The sequence below is a fragment of the Nerophis lumbriciformis genome, linkage group LG14 (assembly GCF_033978685.3).
Source record: "Nerophis lumbriciformis linkage group LG14, RoL_Nlum_v2.1, whole genome shotgun sequence".
Lineage (NCBI taxonomy): Eukaryota > Metazoa > Chordata > Actinopteri > Syngnathiformes > Syngnathidae > Nerophis > Nerophis lumbriciformis.
This window is the reverse complement of record NC_084561.2, coordinates 4,789,900-4,816,573: the sequence shown is the minus strand read 5'-3', so window position 1 is coordinate 4,816,573 and position 26,674 is coordinate 4,789,900. Positions and strand designations below refer to the sequence as shown.

Here is a 26,674-nt window from a genome sequence, read left to right as displayed (position 1 = left end):
CCCACTCTTAAAAATAAATCGTTTTATTTTATTTTTATTTTCGGTGCCTAATAAATGTATGGATCAACCTCAGATCCATCCGTCAATTACCGGTAGTTATTTTTTTCCTTTTTTAATAAGATTTTTTTTTTGTCAAATAACTTTGTTATATTATATGGCAAACACACTAAATATGCAATATTTTCCCCAAAATAAAAAAAAAGCAATTGGAGCCTTGAACAGGTCAATAATTCATAAAAAACATACATTTTGATTCCTTATTATTTTTTAAACAATGACAGCTTTAACAGTAATTGTAATTTATAACACTATTGATTTTAAGCTGTTATTAATTATTTTAAATAATGGTTAACAAAAAATTTTTCCAAAAAGGCCCCACTCTTAAAAATAAATCGTTTTATTTTTTTTATTTTTTATTTTTTTTCGGTGCCTAATAAATGTATGGATCAACCTCAGATCCATCCGTCAATTAGTTATTTTTTTCCTTTTTTAATAATATTTTTTTTTTGGCAAATAACTTTGTTATATTATATGGCAAACACACTAAATATGCAATATTTTCCCCAAAATAAAAAAAAAGCAATTGGAGCCTTGAACAGGTCAATAATTCATAAAAAACATACATTTTGATCCCTGATTATTTTTTAAACAATGACAGCTTTAACAGTAATTGTAATTTATAACACTGTTGATTTTAAGCTGTTATTAATTATTTTAAATAATGGTTAACAAAAAATTTTTCCAAAAAGGCCCCACTCTTAAAAATAAATCGTTTTATTTTTTTTTATTTTCGGTGCCTAATAAATGTATGGATCAACCTCAGATCCATCCGTCAATTAGTTATTTTTTTCCTTTTTTAATAATATTTTTTTTTTTGTCAAATAACTTTGTTATATTATATGGCAAACACACTAAATATGCAATATTATCCCCAAAATTAAAAAAAAGCAATTGGAGCCTTGAACAGGTCAATAATTCATAAAAAACATACATTTTGATTCCTTATTATTTTTTAAACAATGACAGCTTTAACAGTAATTGTAATTTATAACACTATTGATTTTAAGCTGTTATTAATTATTTTAAATAATGGTTAACAAAAAAAATTTCCAAAAAGGCCCCACTCTTAAAGATAAATCGTTTTATTTTTTTTTATTTTCGGTGCCTAATAAATGTATGGATCAACCTCAGATCCATCCGTCAATTAGTTTTTTTTTTTTCCTTTTTTAATAATATTTTTTTTTTGTCAAATAACTTTGTTATATTATATGGCAAACACACTAAATATGCAATATTTTCCCCCAAATAAAAAAAAAGCAATTGGAGCCTTGAACAGGTCAATAATTCCTAAAAAAAACATACATTTTGATTCCTTATTATTTTTTAAACAATGACAGCTTTAACAGTAATTGTAATTTATAACACTATTGATTTTAAGCTGTTATTAATTATTTTAAATAATGGTTAACAAAAAATTTTTCCAAAAAGGTCCCACTCTTAAAAATAAATCGTTTTATTTTTTTTAATTTTCGGTGCCTAATAAATGTATGGATCAACCTCAGATCCATCCGTCAACTAGTTATTTTTTTCCTTTTTTAATAATATTTTTTTTTTGTCAAATAACTTTGTTATATTATATGGCAAACACACTAAATATGCAATATTTTCCCCAAAATAAAAATAAAAAGCAATTGGAGCCTTGAACAGGTCAATAATTCATAAAAAAAACATACATTTTGATTCCTTATTATTTTTTAAACAATGACAGCTTTAACAGTAATTGTAATTTATAACACTATTGATTTTAAGCTGTTATTAATTATTTTAAATAATGGTTAACAAAAAAAAATTCCAAAAAAGCCCCACTCTTAAAAATAAATCGTTTTATTTTTTTTTTTTTTCGGTGCCTAATAAAATGTATGGATCAACCTCAGATCCATCCGTCAATTAGTTTTTTTTTTTCCTTTTTTAATAATATTTTTTCTTTGTCAAATAACTTAGTTATATTATATGGCAAACACACTAAATATGCAATATTTTCCCCAAAATAAAAAAAAAGCAATTGGAGCCTTGAACAGGTCAACAATTCATAAAAAACATACATTTTGATTCCTTATTATTTTTTAAACAATGACAGCTTTAACAGTAATTGTAATTTATAACACTGTTATTATTATTTTGAATGATAGTTAACAAAAAATGTTTCCAAAAGGGCCACTTCTGCTCCAACAATGACTATTCCCTTGGCTCGCCTAAGACAGAGTGAAAGAACTATTGCATATTTTCAGAATACAGTATTATAAACGGGTGTTCCAGGAATCCCACGTCGAGCGAAAGTGAGCCGTGGGGAATCAGGAACACATTTTGGCTCTTTCCTCCACACTCGTGATGACATGCGAGTGGAATTCAGTCCACTACTGCAATCCCCGTCACGCTTTCCAGCAACATCTGGCGCCCTCTGCTGGCCGCAATGACGAACTGCAGTTTAAGCAGAGGTCAAAAGTGCTCGAGGAGGGGAGACGTCAAGCTCACCTAACACTTCTGCAAAGCCCGATCTCGGACCGTGTTGTCTTTGGAGCGTCGAGGCGGACGGTTGAGGGACTCCGCGCCAAGGACAACAGATAAAAAGAAGGAGGGACAACACCGGAGCTGGCCGTGCGGAGGAATGAAGAAGGGGGGAGGGTCGAGGCGACGTTTTGGCAGCAGCGGGAAGACTAAAAAAAAAAAAAAATAGTGTTCCAGAAACATAGAAATTCTAATGAGAAAGTCAGACCAAGGACATGAAATGCTAGGAGAAGGTTACCATCTGGATTGAGTTCCAATAAAAGTGATCCTTCCATTGAATAATAACTACTACGAATAAGTTATTTCACATGAACAAATCTGATTGGTGGGTCTGGAAGCCATCGACAAGACAAAGTGATTACTTGAAATGCTTGAACTGAGGTTCAGAAAGGAAGAGCACGTCAGAAAATATGAGCATCAGGGAAGTTCTCATCGGTTTAATGCGAGGGACGCTCAGGACTCCAATTTTTTACTTTTTAAGGTCAAGGCAAGTGTTGCATTAAAGGAAGGCTCATATTTTAGGGCAGCTAGGCAAACATTAGTTTCTTTCTAGGCAATGGCTCCAAAGCATGCACGCATATACTGGATATACATGCATATATACAGGTAAAAGCCAGTAAATTAGAATATTTTGAAAAACTTGATTTATTTCAGTAATTGCATTCAAAAGGTGTAACTTGTACATTATATTTATTCATTGCACACAGACTGATGCATTCAAATGTTTATTTCATTTAATTTTGATGATTTGAAGTGGCAACAAATGAAAATCCAAAATTCCGTGTGTCACAAAATTAGAATATTACTTAAGGCTAAGACAAAAAAGGGATTTTTAGAAATGTTGGCCAACTGAAAAGTATGAAAATGAAAAATATGAGCATGTACAATACTCAATACTTGGTTGGAGCCCCTTTTGCCTCAATTACTGCGTTAATGCGGCGTGGCATGGAGTCGATGAGTTTCTGGCACTGCTCAGGTGTTATGAGAGCCCAGGTTGCTCTGATAGTGGCCTTCAACTCTTCTGCGTTTTTGGGTCTGGCATTCTGCATCTTCCTTTTCACAATACCCCACAGATTTTCTATGGGGCTAAGGTCAGGGGAGTTGGCGGGCCAATTTAGAACAGAAATACCATGGTCCGTAAACCAGGCACGGGTAGATTTTGCGCTGTGTGCAGGCGCCAAGGCCTGTTGGAACTTGAAATCTCCATCTCCATAGAGCAGGTCAGCAGCAGGAAGCATGAAGTGCTCTAAAACTTGCTGGTAGACGGCTGCGTTGACCCTGGATCTCAGGAAACAGAGTGGACCGACACCAGCAGATGACATGGCACCCCAAACCATCACTGATGGTGGAAACTTTACACTAGACTTCAGGCAACGTGGATCCTGTGCCTCTCCTGTCTTCCTCCAGACTCTGGGACCTCGATTTCCAAAGGAAATGCAAAATTTGCATGGTTGGGTGATGGTTTGGGGTGCCATGTCATCTGCTGGTGTCGGTCCACTCTGTTTCCTGAGATCCAGGGTCAACGCAGCCGTCTACCAGCAAGTTTTAGAGCACTTCATGCTTCCTGCTGCTGACCTGCTCTATGGAGATGGAGATTTCAAGTTCCAACAGGACTTGGCGCCTGCACACAGCGCAAAATCTACCCGTGCCTGGTTTACGGACCATGGTATTTCTGTTCTAAATTGGCCCGCCAACTCCCCTGACCTTAGCCCTATAGAAAATCTGTGGGGTATTGTGAAAAGGAAGATGCAGAATGCCAGACCCAAAAACGCAGAAGAGTTGAAGGCCACTATCAGAGCAACCTGGGCTCTCATAACACCTGAGCAGTGCCAGAAACTCATCGACTCCATGCCACGCCGCATTAACGCAGTAATTGAGGCAAAAGGAGCTCCAACCAAGTATTGAGTATTGTACATGCTCATATTTTTCATTTTCATACTTTTCAGTTGGCCAACATTTCTAAAAATCCCTTTTTTGTATTAGCCTTAAGTAATATTCTAATTTTGTGACACACGGAATTTTGGATTTTCATTTGTTGCCACTTCAAATCATCAAAATTAAATGAAATAAACATTTGAATGCATCAGTCTGTGTGCAATGAATAAATATAATGTACAAGTTACACCTTTTGAATGCAATTACTGAAATAAATCAAGTTTTTCAAAATATTCTAATTTACTGGCTTTTACCTGTATATATATATCCATCCATCCATTTTGCTACCGCTTGTCCCTTTTGGGGTCACTGGAGCCTATCTCAGCTGCATTCGGGCGGTAGGCGGGGTACACCCTGGACAAGTCGCCACCTCATCACAGCCCATGAATACATAACCCTATGTAACCCAGCTAGGTCACCTTTTTACCGCATTCTGTACGGGGACGTGAACGCTGGTCGCTGGTGTGAGAGACGGGTGTGCTGACCACTGTGCTAAAAGCCAGAGCTGGCAACTTAGCGGCCAACTCTTGAACGTGTACTGTCTGATACATGTACTGTGTGATACGTGTACTGTGTGATACATGTACTGTGTGATACGTGTACTGTGTGATACATGTACTGTGTGATACATGTACTGTGTGATACATGTACTGTGTGATACGTGTACTGTGTGATACATGTACTGTGTGATACATGTACTGTGTGATACATGTACTGTGTGATACATGTACTGTGTGATACGTGTACTGTGTGATACATGTACTGTGTGATACATGTACTGTGTGATACGTGTACTAAGTAATACGTGCCAGCCTGAATGAAGGATTCCAGACAGCCCACATTCCTTCTCTGCTCTTATTAGCATAACACATGTTTTTTTAATGACCGCTTGTAGCAAGCTATCCAGGTGTGACCCAGGTATGATCCAGGTGTGAACCAGGTGTGATCCAGGTGTGACCCAGGTGTCATCCAGGTGTGATCCAGGTATAATCCAGGTGTGATCTAGGTGTGACCCAGGTGTGATCCAGGTGTGACCCAGGTGTGATCCAGGTGTGATCTAGGTGTGACCCAGGTGTGATCCAGGTGTGACCCAGGTGTGACCCAGGTGTGATCCAGGTATGATCCAGGTGTGATCCAGGTGTGATCCAGGTGTGACCCAGGTGTGATCCAGGTGTGATCTAGGTGTGACCCAGGTGTGACCCAGGTGTGATCCAGGTGTGACCCAGGTGTGATCCAGGTGTGATCTAAGTGTGACCCAGGTGTGACCCAGGTGTGATCCAGGTGTGACCCAGGTGTGATCCAGGTGTGATCTAAGTGTGACCCAGGTGTGACCCAGGTGTGATCCAGGTGTGACCCAGGTGTGAACCAGGTGTGATCCAGGTTTGACCCAGATATGATCCAGGTGTGATCCAGGTGTCACCCAGGTGTGACCCAGGTGTGATCCAGGTGTGACCCAGGTGTGACCCAGGTGTGATCCAGGTATGATCCAGGTGTGATCCAGGTGTGATCCAGGTGTGACCCAGGTGTGATCCAGGTGTGATCTAGGTGTGACGCAGGTGTGACCCAGGTGTGATCCAGGTGTGACCCAGGTGTGAACCAGGTGTGATCCAGGTTTGACCCAGATATGATCCAGGTGTGATCCAGGTGTCACCCAGGTGTGACCCAGGTGTGATCCAGGTGTGATCCAGGTGTGACCCAGGTGTGATCCAGGTGTGATCTAGGTGTGACCCAGGTGTGATCCAGGTGTGACCCAGGTGTGACCCAGGTATGATCCAGGTGTGATCCAGGTGTGATCCAGGTGTGACCCAGGTGTGATCCAGGTGTGATCTAGGTGTGACCCAGGTGTGACCCAGGTGTGATCCAGGTGTGACCCAGGTGTGATCCAGGTGTGATCTAAGTGTGACCCAGGTGTGACCCAGGTGTGATCCAGGTGTGACCCAGGTGTGAACCAGGTGTGATCCAGGTTTGACCCAGATATGATCCAGGTGTGATCCAGGTGTCACCCAGGTGTGACCCAGGTGTGATCCAGGTGTGACCCAGGTGTGACCCAGGTGTGATCCAGGTATGATCCAGGTGTGATCCAGGTGTGATCCAGGTGTGACCCAGGTGTGATCCAGGTGTGATCTAGGTGTGACGCAGGTGTGACCCAGGTGTGATCCAGGTGTGACCCAGGTGTGAACCAGGTGTGATCCAGGTTTGACCCAGATATGATCCAGGTGTGATCCAGGTGTCACCCAGGTGTGACCCAGGTGTGATCCAGGTGTGATCTAGGTGTGACCCAGGTGTGATCCAGGTGTGACCCAGGTGTGATCCAGGTGTGATCCAGGTGTGATCCAGGTGTGACCCAGGTGTGATCCAGGTGTGATCTAGGTGTGACCCAGGTGTGACCCAGGTGTGATCCAGGTGTGACCCAGGTGTGACCCAGGTGTGATCCAGGTGTGATCTAAGTGTGACCCAGGTGTGACCCAGGTGTGATCCAGGTGTGACCCAGGTGTGAACCAGGTGTGATCCAGGTGTGACCCAGATATGATCCAGGTGTGATCCAGGTGTCATCCAGGTGTGATCCGGGTGTGACCCAGGTATAATCCAGGTGTGATCTAGGTGCGACCCAGGTGTGATCCAGGTGTGACCCAGGTGTGATCCAGGTGTGACCCAGGTGGGATCCAGGTGGGATCCAGGTGTGATCCAGGTGTGATCCAAGTGTGACCCAGGTGTGATCCAGGTTTTATCCAGGTGCGATCCAGGTGAAATTAAATAAAATTAAAGCTGCAAGCAGCATTGGCCGGGCCCGCGTATTTGGCAGGTGCTAGTCCTAAGTGTCCCAATACTTTTGTCTACTTTTAGTCTGAAGTGTCCCAAGACTTTTGTCTAGTGTACCTACCTTGTCTGCATTGTGTGGGCATGTTGGTGCTTCCTGCTTTTGAGCAGCCATCTTAAAAAAACAGCAGCGCAGCAGCATCAGTGCAGCGGGTCTTTGAAGGGTCATAAAATCAAAACCGGAGCAGGTATTAAAAAGCTGTTCTATGCTTTTATACACAAGGGTTCAATCTCTCTCCTGTGTTAGTTTGAAGCCTAAACGACAAACGCGCTCAGAGGAGATAGATTTTGAAGGAAGGTGACCGGTTTTTACAAAAATGTTGTTTTGAAGGGGGAATAGCAAACTTCCTGTGGATTTTTGCTGGGGGTTGTCAATTTATGAAATGTAGGTCTAAGTGAGACCTACATTGAGGTTTTTGTTTCATGTCTCTCCGACCTTCCCACTGGGAGTTACAGGCAGTTTTGTCATTTTTTTCTTCCGAGGAGCAGTTTTTTCTCCGTTTTATTAAAAAATTGCTCTAGAGCGCAATTTTTAAATTTGGGGTTAGGTTTTTTTATTAGATCACAATTTCTGCTAGTCCTGATGTGTGTGTTCAGTTCGGTGAGTTTTGAAGCATGTTTAGGGGGTCAAATTACAGCTCAAAGAGGCAAAAGTGACTGTTTTTAGTACATTTTTGTCTTGAAGGGGGAATTGCCAACTTGCTGTTGATTTTTGCCCAAGGAAAATTAATTAATGAAAAGTAAGGCTAAGTGAGCCCTACATAGAGGTTTTTGTTTCATGTCTCTACAAAATATGAAATATTTTCCCCCCAAAAAATGTTCAAAGCGGAACATTTGATGTGAAGGAATTCATCATAAATAGGTCAATAATAATTCATAACAACATTGATTTTGATTCATTATTATTTTTGGAACAATGACAGTTGAAAATAAAAATCTGACTTAAAGTCCTGGGTATCAAAAAGGCCCCCACTCATAAAATTGTTAAAAAATGAGTCATATATCAATATATATTATTTTTACTTTCAACACTTAAATCTCTCGATCAACTTCCCGATCGATTTATCCGGTGAGTGTAAGTTTTTTAGTAGTAGTATTTTTTAAATGTTCTGCAGGCATTTAAAAAATGGCCCACGGAGCCGCACTTTCGACACCTCTGCCCTAACAGTAATTGTAATTTATAACACTATTGATTTTAAGCTGTTATTAATTATTTTAAATAATAGTTAACAAAAAAAATTTCCAAAAAGGCCCCACTCTTAAAAATAAATCTTTTTTATTTTTTTTATTTTCGGTGCCTAATAAATGTATGGATCAACCTCAGATCCATTCGTCAATTAGTTATTTTTTTCCTTTTTTAATAATATTTTTTTTTTGTCAAATAACTTTGTTATATTATATGGGGGTCAAATTACAGCTCAAAGAGGCAAAAGTGACTGTTTTTAGTACATTTTTGTCTTGAAGGGGGAATTGCCAACTTCCTGTTGATTTTTGCCCGAGGAAATTAATTAATGAAAAGTAGGGCTAAGTGAGCCCTACATAGAGGTTTTTGTTTCATGTCTCTACAACATTCGTACTGGGAGTTATAAGCAAGTTTCTTTCTAGGGGGCGCTAGAGCGCAATTTTGAGTTTTGGGGTTCGGTTTTTTTTATTAAAAGACAATTTTCGCAGGTCCTGTTGTGTGGGTCAAATATGGTGAGTTTTGAAGCATGTTAAGTGGGTCAAATTAGTGCTCAAAGAGGCGGCGGAATAATAATAAAACCTTAGAAAAACAATAGGTCCTTATGTCCCATTGCAAAAGGACTCCCGTTGGGATTCCTTTTACAATGGGCCATGCGGGCCCTAATTAAAATAAAATAATCAAATAAAAACTAGAACAGCCTAATAGCTAGAACTAGCACACATATATCTAAAAAAAAGGCTTGTTTTTGTTTGTTGATTGTTTTTTTCTGATACATGTGTACCTAATAATGTGTCCTAGAGAGGTCACTCAGATAGCATATATTTTTGTCAGTTTGCTCTATAGGAAGGTAAACATTTGTGCCGCATATCTTCTCTTCTGGTTTTTCTACTGATGGAGTATGACTGGAATGAAAGGCCGCGTCATGCGTGCACCTTTTTTTTTGTAAATCTTATCAACGTAACCGCAGACTGATGAATGATATCAGTGACAGTTTGCACTTTTTTTTTTTTTAGAAGTGCCAAAGAAAAATGATGCCTTTGCAACGTTTACATGTGGACGATTGAACCTGCACATTCCTGCTTGTTACGCTCATAATGATGCTGATGGTTGACAGTGACGTTTACATTTTGTCAACTGACTAACAATTTCATTGAAAATAAAAGTGTTAGCAAAATGTGTGTGTAAAGATGATGTTTAAAAATTCAGTGTACAAAAAATTAAGTGTAAGAAAAATTCAGAATTTAGAATATTTAATGTAAAAAAAAATTCAGTTTGAAAAGTTATAGTTAAAAAAATCACTTGACTCACTTGAAACTTGACACCTCGTTGACAGTCTTCATTTACTGGAACTGGGGCTGAAAGGGACAAGCGGTAGAAAATGGATGGATGGATGGATGGGTCTGGCTTTTCAAAGCAGTACATTTTCATACACTGAATTTTGATACACTGATTTTTTTATATATTGAATTTTTATACACTGAATGTTTTCCAGCCCTGAATTTTAACACAGAATTTGCATACATTGCATTTTTTTTTACACAGAATTTTTTACACTAAAATTTTATACACTAGTTTTTCTAACACTGAATTTGTATACATTGAATTGTTACACCCTGAATTTTTTAGTAATTAATTTTTTAAACTGAATTTTTATACACTAATTTTTTAAGCACTGAATTTTTTTTACACAGAATTTTTATACACTGAATTTGCATACATTGCATTTTTTTTACACAGAATTTTTTACACTAAAATTTTATACACTAATTTTTCTAACACTGAATTTGTATACATTGAATTGTTATACCCTGAATTTTTCAGTAATGAATTTTTTTAAACTGAATTTTTATACACTAATTTTTTAAGCACTGAATTTTTTTTACACTGAATTTTTATACCCAGAAATTTTTTTACACTGAATTTTTATAAACTGAAATTTTAAACACCGAATTTGTATTCATTTAATTTGTATACCCTGAATATTTTACACTGAATTTTTCAGCACTGATTTTTTTACACTGATTTTTTTTACATTGAATTTGTATACATTTATGAATTTTTATACCCAGAAATTTTTTTACACTGAATTTTTATACACTGAAATTTTAAACACCGAATTTGTATTCATTTAATTTGTATACCCTGAATATTTTACACTGAATTTTTCAGCACTGATTTTTTTACACTGATTTTTTTTTACATTGAATTTGTATACATTTAATTTTTATACCCTCGATTTTTATACACAAAAATTTTTTAGCACTGGATTTTTTTACACTGAATTTTTTTACATCACTAAAATTTTATACACTGAATTTTTTTTTCACGTTAAACCCAGATTCCGATCTAACAAAGGTCTTAACTCATCAATATGGAATGCACTCCCTACAGGTGTAAAAGAAAGTGCATCTCTATCCTCCTTCAAAACCGCACTAAAAGAACACCTCCAGGCAACTTTAACCCTTGACTAACACCCTCCCCTCCACATCCCACCTCCCCGGATTGTAAATAATCAAATGTAAATAATCAAATGTATATTCTTGTTCTTATGCTTTCTGAGCTCACTATGTTCTCTGCTCGCTGCACATATCCTACCAAGTCAGACCTACACTGTTTCAATGTCCAATTCTCTGATGATGCAATTGTTGATGACTGAAGTGCTGATATCAACCAAACCCTCGTCATTCCACCCCCCCGGATTGTAAATAATGTAAATACACTGTTAAAAAAAATTAAAGGAACACTTTGAAAACACATCAAATTTCAATGGTGAAAAAAAAAAGTCTGATATCTATACTGATATGGACAGTTTAATGTCTCAGGAACAAAAGGATGCCACATCTTTTGATGGAAATAAAAGTTTTCAGCCTACAGAGGGCTCAGTATATAGACACCTCAAAAATCAGAGTGAAAAAATGATGTGGCAGGCTCGTCCATTTTGCCTAAATTCAATTTCTGCAACTCAAAATTATTTTCAATATCTTGTGTGGCCCCCAGGTGCTTGTATGCATGCTTGACAACGTGGCGGCATGCTCCTAATGAGATGACGAATGGTGTCTTGTGGGATGTCCTCCCAGATCTGTCTAAGGGCATCAGTGAGCTCCTGTAAAGTCTGAGGAGCAACCTGGCGGCGTCTGATGGACCGAAACATTATGTCCCAGAGGTGTTCTATCAGGTTTACATACCTGCCAACTTTTGAAATCAGAAAAACCTAGTAGCCAGGGTCCAGGACAAAGTCCTGGTGGGGGGTTCCTTCGCCCCCCGACGCAAAATGATTAATAGCATTCAGACAGGTTAAAATGTTGCTAAAACCATCACTTTTCTATCAGTCACAGTGACTTTTCAAAACAAAAATTTTACAGCAAAAATCATATGGGTTGATTGACATGTTTATTCTGTAAGCTAACTTCAATAGTTTGAAATTATTTTGACAGTTAATGCCAGTTATCCTGTCAACCTTTCACAAGACTTCAATTTGTTAATTGAAAGTATAAACACTTTTTACAGTAAACAAATGGTAAAACAGTACTAAACAATTCCATAAAAAAAAAAATTGGTGTCATTATTAACTTTCTGTCCAAGCTTGTATAATCTACTGCCTTGTTCAATTGTAAAAAATATTCTGTGCCTAAAATTCACATTTCTATCACAATTATCATACTGTAAACATGGTAAGCTAACTTCATTAAAATTAATAGTCCTGTCAATAGCATGGAATTACAATTCAAATGTAGTTTTTTTGTAAGCCTTTCAAAAGAATTCAAAATATGAAAAATTAATGAAAATTAATTCAAGCCATCAGACACTTGAAAAGTGGCACATCACATCTCTAATGTAATCATTTGAACTTTTCAACAGAAATAGCACTGCAAAAATATGAAGGACATACTTCTGTATTTTGGTAGTTATGCTGTCAACATTTAACAAGATTTCTTCAACTTGGACTTGAAAGCATAAATAGTATAAACACTTTTAACAGTATAACAGTACTAAACAATTCCAATAGATAACATTGGTGTCATTACCTTTTTGTTTGCTCAATTACTGCCTCCGTAAATAAAACTTCGGCATTTATCACATCCAAAGAATCTGTTTGGGCGACGAAAAACGTTGAAAGTTTTCCACTTGTATCGCTAGCAACGGCATTAGACTTGTGTTTTTTTGTCCCAACGTGGTCTTTTACATCGCTAATTCCTCCGTGTCCGATCGAAAAATCTTGTCTGCACAAGGTGCAATTCGCGTAGTTTTCACCCTTTTTGGAACGGATAATTATTCCCGGATAGGCTTTTGAATATTCTTCACGGAATGACTGCAGTTTTCTTTTCGGTTTAAGACTGGTGTTGTACAGAAATATGTTACCCATCGGAATTTGTAACTCCAGGGGGCGATGTTCCCATGGCGTTTGTTTGATGGTTAAACGGCAAGCCCAAAGAGGAGGAGAAGAAGAACGCTTGCGTAAATGGCGTAAACTATCCTTAATGCTGAAACGTCAGTTGTAATTATTTCAGCATTAATAAATTACACATATTCTGGAAATCAATGACTTGCTTTCATTATAGTATGAGTCCATTGTATCAGCTGTTGATTCTCTCTCACACACATACATTTTCCGGATTAAAAGCTATCATGGAATGAAACGTCAGTTGTCAGAATTTCAGCATTAATAAATTACACATATTCTGGAAATCAATGACTTACTTTCATTATAGTATGAGTCCATTGTTATTATTAATGCTGAAATTCTGACAACTGACGTTTCAGCATTAAGGATAGTTTACGCCATTTACGTAAGCGTTCTTCTTCTCCTCCTCTTTGGGCTTGCCGTTTAACCATCAAACAAACGTCATGGGAACATCGCCCCCTGGAGTTACAAATTCCGATGGGTAACAGATTTCGGTACAACAACTCGTATGCGATTTTTCTCCGGCTGATTCCATGATCGTTCGCTCGTTTGGAAACAATGGCCTCGTGCTTGGCAGCGGTGCTATAAATAGCCTCGCGCATGGCATTCGGAATGGCTCGATAGGAAGTTACGGGAAGCAGTGTCGATTGTCATTGTTGTTACGCGATTTCGTGAATAAAACTTTAAAAAAAAATTTTTTTTTTAATTAATGAAAAACCGTATTTTTTATCACTGCAACCGTAACCCGGAATAGGTTGATGAAAACCGTACTAATTACGGGAAAACCGGAGTAGTTGGCAGGTATGGGTTTAGATCAGGTGATCGTGAGGGCCATTCAATTGTGTCAATTCCTTCATCCTCCAGATACTGTCTGCATACTCTTGCCACATAAGGACCAGGAGGAACCCAGGACCTACTGCACCAGCGTAGGGTCTGACCATGGGTGCAAGGATTTCATCCCGATACCGAATGACAGTCAGACTGCCGTTCTCTAGCCTGTAGAGGTCTGTCGGTCCCTCCATGGAAATGCCTCCCCAGACCATCACTGACCCACCACCGAACGGGTCATGCTGAATGATGTTGCAGGCAGCATAGCGCTCTCCTTTGCTTCTCCAGACCCTTTCACGTCTATCACAGGTGCTCAGGGTAAACCTGCTCTCATCTGTGAAAAGCACAGGGCGCCAGTGGCGGACTTGCCAATTCTGGTGTTCTATGGCAAATGCCAATCGAGCTCCACGGTTCTGAGCAGTGAGCACAGGGCACACTACAGGACGTCGTGCCCTGAGGCCACCCTGGTGAAGTCTGTTTCTGACTGTTTGGGCAGAGACATTCACACCAGTAGCCTGCTGGAGGTCATTCAACCTGTTCCTCCTTTGCACAAAGCAGCAGATATCGGTCCTGCTGATGGGATGAGGACCGTCTACGGCCCTGTCCAGCTCTCCTGGAGTAACTGCCTGTCTCCTGGAATCTCCTCCATGCTCTGGAGATTGTACTGGGAGATAGGGATGTCCCGATCCGATATTTGGATCGGATCGGCTGCCGACATTTGCCAAAAATTGCGTATCGGCAAGGGATGGGAAAATGCCGATCCAGATCCAGTTTAAAAAAAAAAACTCCGGTCCGTGTTTTCCAACGCACCCATTTAAATAATACATTCCACTTTTCTGCTGCTCCGTAATTTCCGTTCCGCATTTTCCAGCACACCTTCAACACATCCACAATTCTCACGCAGTTGCTTTTTAGCTGCTGGCATTACACGACAGGCTCTTCTCACTCTTTCCTGTGTCTCCCTCTCACAGACAGCGAGCGCACCTTCTTACACACGTCACATACTGTCACGTCATACGTCACATACGTATACGTCCTCTCCCAGCAGAGAGCGAGGTAGCGGCATGGCTAACGTTAGCTGTGATGCTAGCGCAGCCGCTAAGGTGCGCGCCTGCTCAAGCGTCCTCTGCGCACGGCAAATCAATGCCACGCACAAAATCAAATAAAAAAAATAAGCGCATAACAATTTTCGACACATGGACACGACAGAGACAACAGTTTTCGTCATCATTGATCAAATATTGTGACGTCTGTCGAGACGCTTATCTCCATTCGGTGCCACACGTCCACACCATCAAAATGGCAAAAAAATTCCAGATCAACACCGTATGAAAAAATTAGTGATTTTTTTAGTTGTGATTTCCTTCTCTGCTTGAAAGTTTAAAAGTAGCATATATTAATGCAGTATGAAGAATAATGTTTTAATGTAGACATGCAAGCCTTGAAAGAAAATGTTGAAAATCAAGACTACATTTCCTGCAAATGGGTGCATTTCTACCCTATATTTTAACTTTAGATTTATTCTCATATCAAACTCTTTTGGCTGTCTTTTTGACACTTACATCAGGCGCCCCCCTCCACACCCTGGATTATAAATCATGTAAATAATTCAATGTGATTATCTTGTGTGATGACTGTATTATGATGATAGTATATATCTGTATCATGAATCAATTTAAGTGGACCCCGTCTTAAACAAGTTGAAAAACTTATTGGGGTGTTACCATTTAGTGGTCAATTGTACGGAATATGTACTTCACTGTGCAACCTACTAATAAAAGTCTCAATCAATCAATCAAAACACATAGAATCATCATACTGCTGTGATTATATGCATCAAGTGTTCATTCAAGGCTAAGGCAAAATATCGAGATATATATCGTGTATCGCAATATGGCCTTAAAATATCGCAATATTAAAAAAAGGCCATATCGCCCAGCCCTAGTTCAATGATGCCATTTCTGTTTGTCATGTATAATTTTGTCTATTTTGTGTTTATCCTTGAATAAACAGGTCAGTTTCTTGTTACCAACCATTGTGTATTAGTCAAACTCCCCTAATTCAGCTGGCTAGTTGTTATCAAGAGTACTAAAACCCTTTTCAACATGATTCTGACAACTAAGTAAACTAAATAACTTTAAACTTTAATACATGCTCGGATAGGCCAGTATCGGTCAGTATCGGTATCGGTCAGTATCGGTATTGGATCGGAAATGCAAAAACAATATCGGTATCGGATCGGAAGTGCAAAAACCTGGATCGGGACATCCCTACTGGGAGACACATCAAATCTTCTTGCAACAGCACGCATGGATGTGCCATCCTGGAGGAGTAGGACAATCTGCGCAACTTCAGGAAGGTTAAGAAATGGCCTCATGCTCCCAGTCGTGATAATGACTCTAGCTAAAGCCAACACTTGTGGAAAAACAGTTAAAGGGGAACATTATCACAATTTCAGAATGGTTAAAACCATTAAAAATCAGTTCCCAGTCGCTTATTATATTTTTCGAAGTTTTTTTTCAAAATTTTACCCATCACGCAATATCCCTAAAAAAAGCTTGATTTTAACCATCGTTATAAACACCCGTCCATTTTCCTGTGACGTCACATAGTGAAGCCAACACAAACAAACATGGCGGAAAGAACAGCAAGCTATAGCGACATTAGCTCGGATTCAGACTCGGATTTCAGCGGCTTAAGCGATTCAACAGATTACGCATGTATTGAAACGGATGGTTGTAGTGTGGAGGCAGGTAGCGAAAACCAAATTGAAGAAGAAACTGAAGCTATTGAGCCATATCGGTTTGAACCGTACGCAAGCGAAACCGACGAAAACGACACGACAGCCAGCGACACGGGAGAAAGCGAGGACGAATTCGGCGATCGCCTTCTAACCAACGATTGGTATGTGTTTGTTTGGCATTAAAGGAAACTAACAAATATGAACTAGGTTTACAGCATATGAAATACATGCACTTTGAGAGTGCAGACAGCCCAAATTTCATCAATTAATATATTCTGTAGACATACCCTCATCCGCGCTCTTTTCCTGAAAGCTGATCTGTCCAGTTTTGGAGTTGATGTCAGCAGGCCAGGGAAACTAGGGTCGATATTCTTCTCTTGATCATCTTTGGTGGCATAAGGGACGGTGTGAGCCAAGACATCCAGGGGGTTTAGCTCGCTCGTCTGCGGGAACAAACTACCGCCATTGCTTGCCGTGCTAGCGTGGTCCTTTGTCCCTGAATTGCTCACACACTCCAGCAGATTCAATGGGGGTCTGGCGGTAGATTTCTTTGACTTTATCGTTGGAAATGCATCTGCTTTGAGTGTCGCAGGATATCCACACATTCTTGCCATCTCTGTCGTAGCATAGCTTTCGTCGGTAAAGTGTGCGGAACAAACGTCCAATTTCTTGCCACTTTGGCATCTTTGGGCCACTGGTGCAACTTGAATCCCGTCCCTGTTCGTGTTGTTACACCCTCCGACAACACACCGACGAGGCATGATGTCTCCAAGGTACGGAAAACAGTCGAAAAAAACGGAAAATAACAGAGCTGATTTGACTCGGTGTTTGAGAAAATGGCGGATTGCTTTCCGATGTGACGTCACAACGAGAGCGAATATTAGAAAGGCGTTTAATTCGCCAAAATTCACCCATTTAGAGTTCGGAAATCGGTTAAAAAAATATATGGTCTTTTTTCTGCAACATCAAGGTATATATTGACGCTTACATAGGTCTGGTGATAATGTTCCCCTTTAAAAAAGATCATGAGGGAGGAACTTGAAATGGCCTCCACCTGCAAAACCAGTCCTGTTTTGGGGGTCATCTCCATCCATCCATCCATCTTCTTCCGCTTATCCGAGGTCGGGTCGCGGGGGCAGCAGCTTAAGCAGGGAAGCCCAGACTTCCCTCTCCCCAGCCACTTCATCCAGCTCCTCCCAGGGGATCCCGAGGCGTTCCCAGGCCAGCCGGGAGAGATAGTCTTCCCAGCGTGTCCTGGGTCTTCCCCGTGGCCTCCTACCGGTCGGACGTGCCCGAAACACCTCCCTAGGGAGGCGTTCGGGTGGCATCCTGACCAGATGCCCGAACCACCTCATCTGGCTCCTCTCCATGTGGAGGAGCAGCGGCTTTACTTTGAGCTCCCCCCGAATGACAGAGCTTCTCACCTTATCTCTAAGGGAGAGCCCCGCCACTCGGCGGAGGAAACTCATTTCGGCCGCTTGTACCCGTGATCTTGTCCTTTCGGTCATAACCCAAAGCTCATGACCATAGGTGAGGATGGGAACGTAGATCGACCGGTAAATCGAGAGCTTTGCCTTCCGGCTCAGCTCCTTCTTCACCACAACGGATCGATACAGCGTCCGCATTATTGAAGACGCCGCACCGATCCGCCTGTCGATCTCACGATCCACTCTTCCCCCACTCGTGAACAAGACTCCGAGGTACTTGAACTCCTCCACTTGGGGCAAGATCTCCTCCCCAACCCGGAGATGGCACTCCACCCTTTTCCGGGAGAGAACCATGGACTCGGACTTGGAGGTGCTGATTCTCATCCCAGTCGCTTCACACTCGGCTGCGAACCGATCCAGTGAGAGCTGAAGATCTTGGCCGGAGGAAGCCATCAGGACCACATCATCTGCAAATAGCAGTGACCTAATCCTGCAGCCACCAAACCAGATCCCCTCAACGCCCTGACTGCGCCTAGAAATTCTGTCCATAAAGGTTATGAACAGAATCGGTGACAAAGGGCAGCCTTGGCGGAGTCCAACCCTCACTGGAAACGTGTCCGACTTACTGCCGGCAATGCTGACCAAGCTCTGACACTGATTATACAGGGAGCGAACTGCCACAATAAGACAGTCCGTTACCCCATACTCTCTGAGCTCTCCCCACAGGACTTCCCGGGGTACACGGTCGAATGCCTTCTCCAAGTCCACAAAGCACATGTAGACTGGTTGGGCAAACTCCCATGCACCCTCAAGGACCCTGCCGAGAGTATAGAGCTGGTCCACAGTTCCACGACCAGGACGAAAACCACACTGTTCCTCCTGAATCCGAGGTTCGACTATCCGGCGTAGCCTCCTCTCCAGTACACCTGAATAGACCTTACCGGGAAGGCTGAGGAGTGTGATCCCACGATAGTTGGAACACACCCTCCGGTTCCCCTTCTTAAAGAGAGGAACCACCACCCCGGTCTGCCAATCCAGAGGTACCGCCCCCGATGTCCACGCGATGTTGCAGAGAGCTGCATGCGGCTCTTTGATCACTCTGATGCGGCTCGGCAGCTTACTTGCTGAACCCCCCAATTTTCCCGTGAGACTTCCGGATTTCAGTGCCTCTCGCAGAAAACTCCCGGGATTAATATTCACCGATTTTCACCCTTACGGCTATAATAAGGGTGTGCCATGATGGTACAACATTTGGCGCCCTCTACAATCTGCATTAACAGCGTGCCAGCCCAACACTTGTTATACAATACACAACTTCTGCCTGCACACGTACGTGACAGCAAGGCATACTTGGTCAACAGCCACACAGGTTACACTGACGGTGGTCATATAAAACAACTTTAACACTCTTACTAATAATGCGCCACATTTTGAACCAAAACCAAACAAGAATGACAAACACATTTCGGGAGAACATCTGCACCTTAACACAACATAAACACAACAGGACAAACACCCAGAATCCCATGCAGCCTTGACTCTTCCGGGCTACATTATACACCCCTGCTACCACCAAACCCCGCCCCCACCCCAACCCTGCTCCCTCACACATCACCCCTCTCTGTGCGTCCGGTTGAGGTGGGCGGGGTTTGGTAGCGGTGTATAATGTATCCCGGAAGAGTTAGGGCTGCATGGGATTCTGGGTATTTGTCCTGTTGTGTTTATGTTGTGTTACGGTGCAGATGTTCTCCCGAAATTTGTTTGTCATTCTTGTTTGGTGTGGGTTCACAGTGTGGCGCATTATTAGTAAGAGTGTTAAAGTTGGGTTTTTTTTATACCGCCACCGTCAGTGTGACGTGTGTGGTTGTTGACCAAGTATGCCTTGCTGTCACCTACTGAACAAGCGGAAGCCCCATACAACGTGTGGCTGATCAGGCACGCTGACTGTAGTGGGCGCTATATGCTGTACCATCAAGGCACGCATGACGCTGAGCCATTCATTTAAAAACCCGCGTGCCGCACCAGCTTTCAAATTCCACATAAAGGTGTGGGCAGCGTGTCTGAGACCCCTGGTTTATACATAGCACAAAGCAAAATAAAAACTTTGTATGCAGTGTCACTACATTTAAAATTTCAAAAAAAATTTGCGGCTCCCATTGTTTTCTATAAATTGTGAATCTGGTCAAAATGGCTCTTTGACTGGTAAAGGTTGCCGACCCCTGGTTTTGACAGAAGTTCCCAGCAGCGGCCCTAACACTCCGCCTGAAATTTTTCGAAGCCTGCTGGTGTTTGACATAAGTCCCCTGGGAAAGATAAAGACATATGTCATTCAGTGACACCACCATTTTCAGGAGATTTGGATTCTATCGATCGCTGTCAATGACGTAAGAGGAAATGACGTAAGAGCAGAGGTGAGTAGTAACACGCTACATTTACTCCGTTACATCTACTTGAGTAACTTTTGGGATAAATTGTACTTCTAAGAGTAGTTTTAATGCAACATACTTTTACTTTTACTTGAGTATATTTATAGAGAAGAAACGCTACTTTTACTCCGCTACTTTTATCTACATTCAGCTCGCTACTCGCTACTAATTTTTATCGATCTGTTAATGCACGCTTTGTTTGTTTTGGTCTGTCAGACAGACCTTCATAGTGCCTGCGTTTCAACAAATACAGTCACTGGTGACGTTCACTACGTTCCACCAATCAGATGCAGTCACTGGTGACGTTGGACCAATCAAACAGAGCCAGGGGTCACATGACCTGACTTAAACAAGTTGAAAAACGTATTGGGGTGTTACCATTTAGTGGTCAATCATACGGAATATGTACTGTACTGTGCAATCTACTAATAAAAGTTTCAATCAATCAATCAAAAGTGTGAAGGAAAAAAGACCCTTTTTTATTTCAACCGTACATCCCGTCAAAAGCCTAAAGACTGACTGCACAGTTCCTGTCTTCACAATTAAAGTGCCGCTCCATCGCGCCTGCGCTTTCAAAATAAGAGTCTCCGAAAGCCAGCGCAAACAAGCTAGCAAGCTAGCAAGCGACGGAGTTTGCCGCCAATGTATTTCTTGTAAAGTGTATAAAAACGAATATGGAAGCTGGACAAATAAGAAGCCAAAAACCAACCACTTTCATGTGGTATTAGACAGAAAGGAGGAACTTTTTTTCTCCTCCATTTGAAAACGTGGACGTTATCATCACTACTGTCTGATTCCAATCAATGCAAGTCATCAGAATCAGGTAATACACCAACTTATATTCTTGTCTTCATGAAAGAAAGTAATCTATATGTGTTAAACATGCATGTATATTCATTAAAACACCTTTAACATGGCAAAATAAATAAATATAAATTATATACTGTATATATCAATGTATGTATACTAGAGATGCGCGGTTTGCGGGCACAACCGCGGAGTCCGCGGATTATCCGCGGATCGGGCGGATGAAATAAAAAAAAATTCGATTTTATCCGCGGGTCGGGTCGGGTCGGGTCGGGCGTTTGAAATAAAAATAAATTAGATTTTAAATAGATTCAGGCGGGTGGCAGTTAAACCAATTGGGAAATATATATACATAGTTAAATATTGTTACCCACATACGAAAAACGAGCAGGCACCTGCTGCATATGCCACAACAGAAGAAAAAGAAAAAAAGAGATGGACACTTTTACGGAGCGGAGAAGGCCCCCGACGCCTCGCCGGGGTCCGGGACCGAGGCCCCTTCCCCCGAGAGGGCCCCACCGGGAGCCGTAGCTGAGGCAATCCGCGAGAAGGGCCCGACGCACGTCCAGGGTCACCACCGCGCCCACCGCACCGACACCCCGCCTCGTCCGCCTTCGCCGCGGCCGGCGTCACGCGGAGCAGGTAAGCAGCTTACCTGCCCGCCACCCCCGTGGCCGGGGGCTCGTAACAGGGGTCACTCCGCGCGCTGCGCCCGCGCAGCTTACCTGCCCGCCACCCCTGTTGCCGGGGGCGCATAACAGGGGTCACTCCGCGCGCAGTGCGCTCACGAAAGGGGTGGGGCTCACCCTGGTTGATATAGACAGCAGCTAGGACGGTGGCCATGGACGTCGGAACCCGCTAAGGAGTGTGTAACAACCCACCTGCCGAATCAACTAGCCCTGAAAATGGATGGCGCTGGAGCGTTGGGCCCATACCCGGCCGTCGCCGGCAGCGAGACGCGCTTGGAGGTGCGCTCAGCGCGGCTCCCATATGATTGCGCACTGGTGTGCGTCTGGGTCGTGACAGCGTGGCACGCGAATGTCTGTGCTGCATTGGATCAGTCTCCTTTCTTTAACAGGCAAAAGCTTTATAACCTCACTAATGCCTTGCATCGTCTATATTAGATATATAACAACGGGCGGGTGCGGGCGGATGGCGGGCGGATGCGGTTCTGATCAAATGTTAGATCGGGTGGATTGCGGATGGTTGACGACTTTCTGATGCGGTTGCGGATTAAATAATTGCCTATCCGCGCATCTCTAATGTATACATATATATGTGTGCATATATATATATATATATATATATATATATATATATATATGTATATGTCTTAATAAAGGTTATCCAAAAAATAGTGCTCGATACCGTAGTAGAGCGCAATATATGTATGTGTGGGAAAAAAAGAAAAAAAAAATCACGATTGAAGCCAACAAGCAAACCGTCAACTACCTTGACGTCACTTTCAACCTGAGAAATAACAGCTACCAACCATTCACGAAACCCAACACAACACTCCAATACGTGCACCATGACAGCAACCCCCCACCCACCACCACGAAAAGAATACCTACCGGAATCAATAAAAGGCTATCGATGCTGTCATCTAGCAAAGCTGAATTTGACCAAGCAACCCCCCCGTACCAAAAAGCCCTTGATGAAAGCGGATACAATTTCACCCTCACCTATGAACCCACGCCAGGAAACCAGCCAAAAAAGAACAGAAAACGAAACGACATCATCTGGTACAACCCCCCATACAGCAAAAACGTCTCAACGAACATTGGACACAAATTCCTCAATCTGATTGACAAACACTTTCCCAAAGACAACAACCTAAGAAAAGTATTCAACAAGAACAACATTAAATTGAGCTACAGCTGCATGAACAATATACGACAAATCATCTCAAACCACAACAAAACAATTGCAAATGAGCCGTCGACCCCCAGTCAGAGCGACTCCAAAACCAACAAAGCATGTAACTGTCGAAAGAAACCTGATTGCCCTCTCAACGGGGGGTGCTTACAAACATCAGTTGTCTACCAATCTAAGGTAATACGCAAGGACATTAACACATCCGACACATATGTAGGATTAACCGAGGGAGAATTCAAAACCAGATGGAACAATCACAAGGCTTCTTTCAGGAACAAAAACCTGCGAAATACCACAGAACTCAGCAAACACATTTGGGACCTCAAAGACAATAATGTTGAATATTCAATAACATGGCAAATTCTTGCATCCAGCACACCTTACAATAGTGGTAATAAAAGATGCAACCTATGCTTGAAAGAGAAACTGTTTATTATTTACCGTCCAGACCTGTCATCCCTCAACAAGCGCATATGCCAAATTTTCAAAGAGAATGGCCTACGGATCACGATTGAAGCCAACAAGCAAACCGTCAACTTCCTAGACGTCACTTTCAACCTGAGAAATAACAGCTACCAACCATTCACGAAACCCAACACCATTCACGAAACCCAACACTCCAATACGTGCACCATGACAGCAACCACCCACCCACCACCACGAAAAGAATACCTACCGGAATCAATAAAAGGCTATCGATGCTGTCATCTAGCAAAGCTGAATTTGACCAAGCAACCCCCCCGTACCAAAAAGCCCTTGATGAAAGCGGATACAATTTCACCCTCACCTATGAACCCACGCCAGGAAACCAGCCAAAAAAGAACAGAAAACGAAACGACATCATCTGGTACAACCCCCCATACAGCAAAAACGTCTCAACGAACATTGGACACAAATTCCTCAATCTGATTGACAAACACTTTCCCAAAGACAACACCCTAAGAAAAGTATTCAACAAGAACAACATTAAATTGAGCTACAGCTGCATGAACAATATACGACAAATCATCTCAAACCACAACAAAACAATTACAAATGAGCCGTCGACCCCCAGACAGAGCGACTCCAAAACCAACAAAGGATGTAACTGTCGAAAGAAACCTGATTGCCCTCTCAACGGGGGGTGCTTACAAACATCAGTTGTCTACCAATCTAAGGTAATACGCAAGGACATTAACACATCCGACACATATGTAGGATTAACCGAGGGAGAATTCAAAACCAGAAGGAACAATCACAAGGCTTCTTTCAGGAACAAAAACCTGCGAAATACCACAGAACTCAGCAAACACATTTGGGACCTCAAAGACAATAATGTTGAATATTCAATAACATGGCAAATTCTTGCATCCAGCACACCTTACAATAGTGGTAATAAAAGATGCAACCTATGCTTGAAAGAGAAACTGTTTATTATTTACCGTCCAGACCTGTCATCCCTCAACAAGCGCAGCGAAATTGTAACAACATGCCGCCATAGACGGAAACACCTCCTAGGTAACACATGAGCCAATCACCACGCCCCTAGGCCAGCCTGTACCCACCCACTCTGTGCCCTATATAAACCATGGTATGCGAATGCTCCCATTAAAATCTCCTGATGATTGAGGGTACCCCCCCTCATGAAACAGGCCTGTAGAGATGAAATAGTCTTGTGATTTTTTTCCCACACATACATATATATATATATATATGTGTGTATATATATATATATGTGTGTGTATATATATATATATATATATATATATATATATATATATATATATATATATATATATATATATATATATATATATATATATATATATATATATATGATATGAGTGTGTATGTTACTCATCAGTTACTCAGTACTTGAGTAGTTTTTTCACAACATACTTTTTACTTTTACTCAAGTAAATATTTGGGTGACTACTCCTTACTTTTACTTGAGTAATAAATCTCTAAAGTAACAGTACTCTTACTTGAGTACAATTTCTGGCTACTCTACCCACCTCTGCGTAAGAGGAAATGACCCCGGAAATAAATGGGGGGGGAAGGTTTTTGTAGGGGGAAGAAATTTGGCGTGACAGCGTCATGTAACATAATCCAATATTTTTAGATTCAAATGAATAAAGTTAGCTATAATGCTAGTATAAAACGTTAGCATGCTAACGTTAGCATGCTAACAAAGGATAAGTTACAATACTTCAACGATGGCGTCAAGTATCATAATCCAATATTTTTTAGATTCTAATGAATAAAGTTAGTTAAAATACCACAATAATATCATACCATGAGATCAAAACATAATGTTATCCTTGTACAGGCTGAATGCTTTAATACGGCTTTAAAAAAAAGGTAACTTACTTCCTTGTAGCACTTCCTGCTTTTTTTTAAACGGTATTATAATACACAGAACATTTACAGGAACAACACAGAACAGGAAGAACTGGCTACAAAAGTGAAAAGAAAAAAAAAAGTTGTTTTTTTAACATCAAGTTGTGGATGATATTTTAAAAACAAGACTTGACCGCCATTTTCTCCTTCCTCCTTCCTCCTCCCTCCTCCCCGCGCCGACGTCATGACGTCATAGCCCCCACCCCACCCCCTTCGGCGCGCAGGCTCCTCCCCCTTCCAATTTTGAGGCTGCGGCGCTGGGCATCCTCTTCAAAGAAGCCGCGGGCAGGTAAGCGACGACACCTTTTTCTCTTCTCCCGCGCGAAATATTGCTCGCCGTGGCGTGTTTATTAAGGTGCCGTGTGACGTCACCGCGTGCCGCCGCCGCGTTGCTCGCCTCAACGTGATTATTATCGATTACGATGACGTAATAGTATCGTGTGCGTTTGCAATGTGATCTCGTTCATAGACGAGGGCTTCCCTGCGAACATGCGCGCGCAGTCTTGGGCCAGGGCCGGCCCTATACAAAACACAACATTACCATTACCACAATATTTACATGTTTATGTCTTTGATTCAGCAATAATGTGATTCATAAAGCATTCAAACCATCCTCAGGCATTTTAAAGGGGCGAGAGAGCCCCTAAAATGTCATTAAAGCCCTATTTTTGTATTTGTTTTTCCAAATTAGTGCCGACAAATTGAATATAAAGTAGCCAGAATGTGAGTAAATTAATCAAACTATAGTCATTAAAGGTGAATAATGTTTGTTTGGCCCCAGAGGGCCGCTTCTAACAGTGAATACTATTATTACGCTATTTTTTAATGCATTTTATTAGTAGATTTTTTTTAAAATACTCAAATGTAAAAAAATATATATGGTAAGTTGTAATAATTTCACCTCAAAATGTAGTGTATATTACTGTAAATGGACAAACAGTGCTGCTGATTTTATGGTAAAAAAAAAACAACAGGCAGCTCAAATTTTGCTGTAAAATTTACATTTGTTTTTTTTACTGTAAATAAAAAAACTGCAATTTTACAGTAAAATTATTTGTAAAATTTACATTTGTTTTTTTACTGTAAATAAAAAAAACTGCAATTTTACAGTAAAATTATTTTTTACAGCAAATCAATAAGTGTAGCTTTTTCGGTGTATTTGTTTCTCCAAATTAGTGCCGACAAATTGAATATAAAGTAGCCAGAATGTGAGGAAAATAATCAAACAACTATAGTCATTATTCACTTAAATGTGAATAATGTTTGTTTGGCCCCAGAGGGCCG

The 26,674-nt window shown here is 41.2% G+C and overlaps 1 long non-coding RNA gene across 2 annotated transcripts; it reads right to left on the bottom strand.

Annotated features, from left to right (window-relative positions):
- Positions 1-2,047: 2,047 nt before the first annotated feature.
- Positions 2,048-25,552, bottom strand: LOC140679401 (uncharacterized). 2 transcript variants are annotated; one of them, XR_012050824.1, is made up of 4 exons: positions 25,361-25,552; positions 9,809-9,855; positions 2,533-2,714; positions 2,048-2,478 (listed from the first exon to the last, which is right to left on the bottom strand). It is a non-coding gene; the product is annotated as an uncharacterized lncRNA (long non-coding RNA). The 2 variants fall into 2 exon arrangements; XR_012050823.1 differs by having other exon boundaries at positions 2,048-2,714.
- Positions 25,553-26,674: the final 1,122 nt, after the last annotated feature.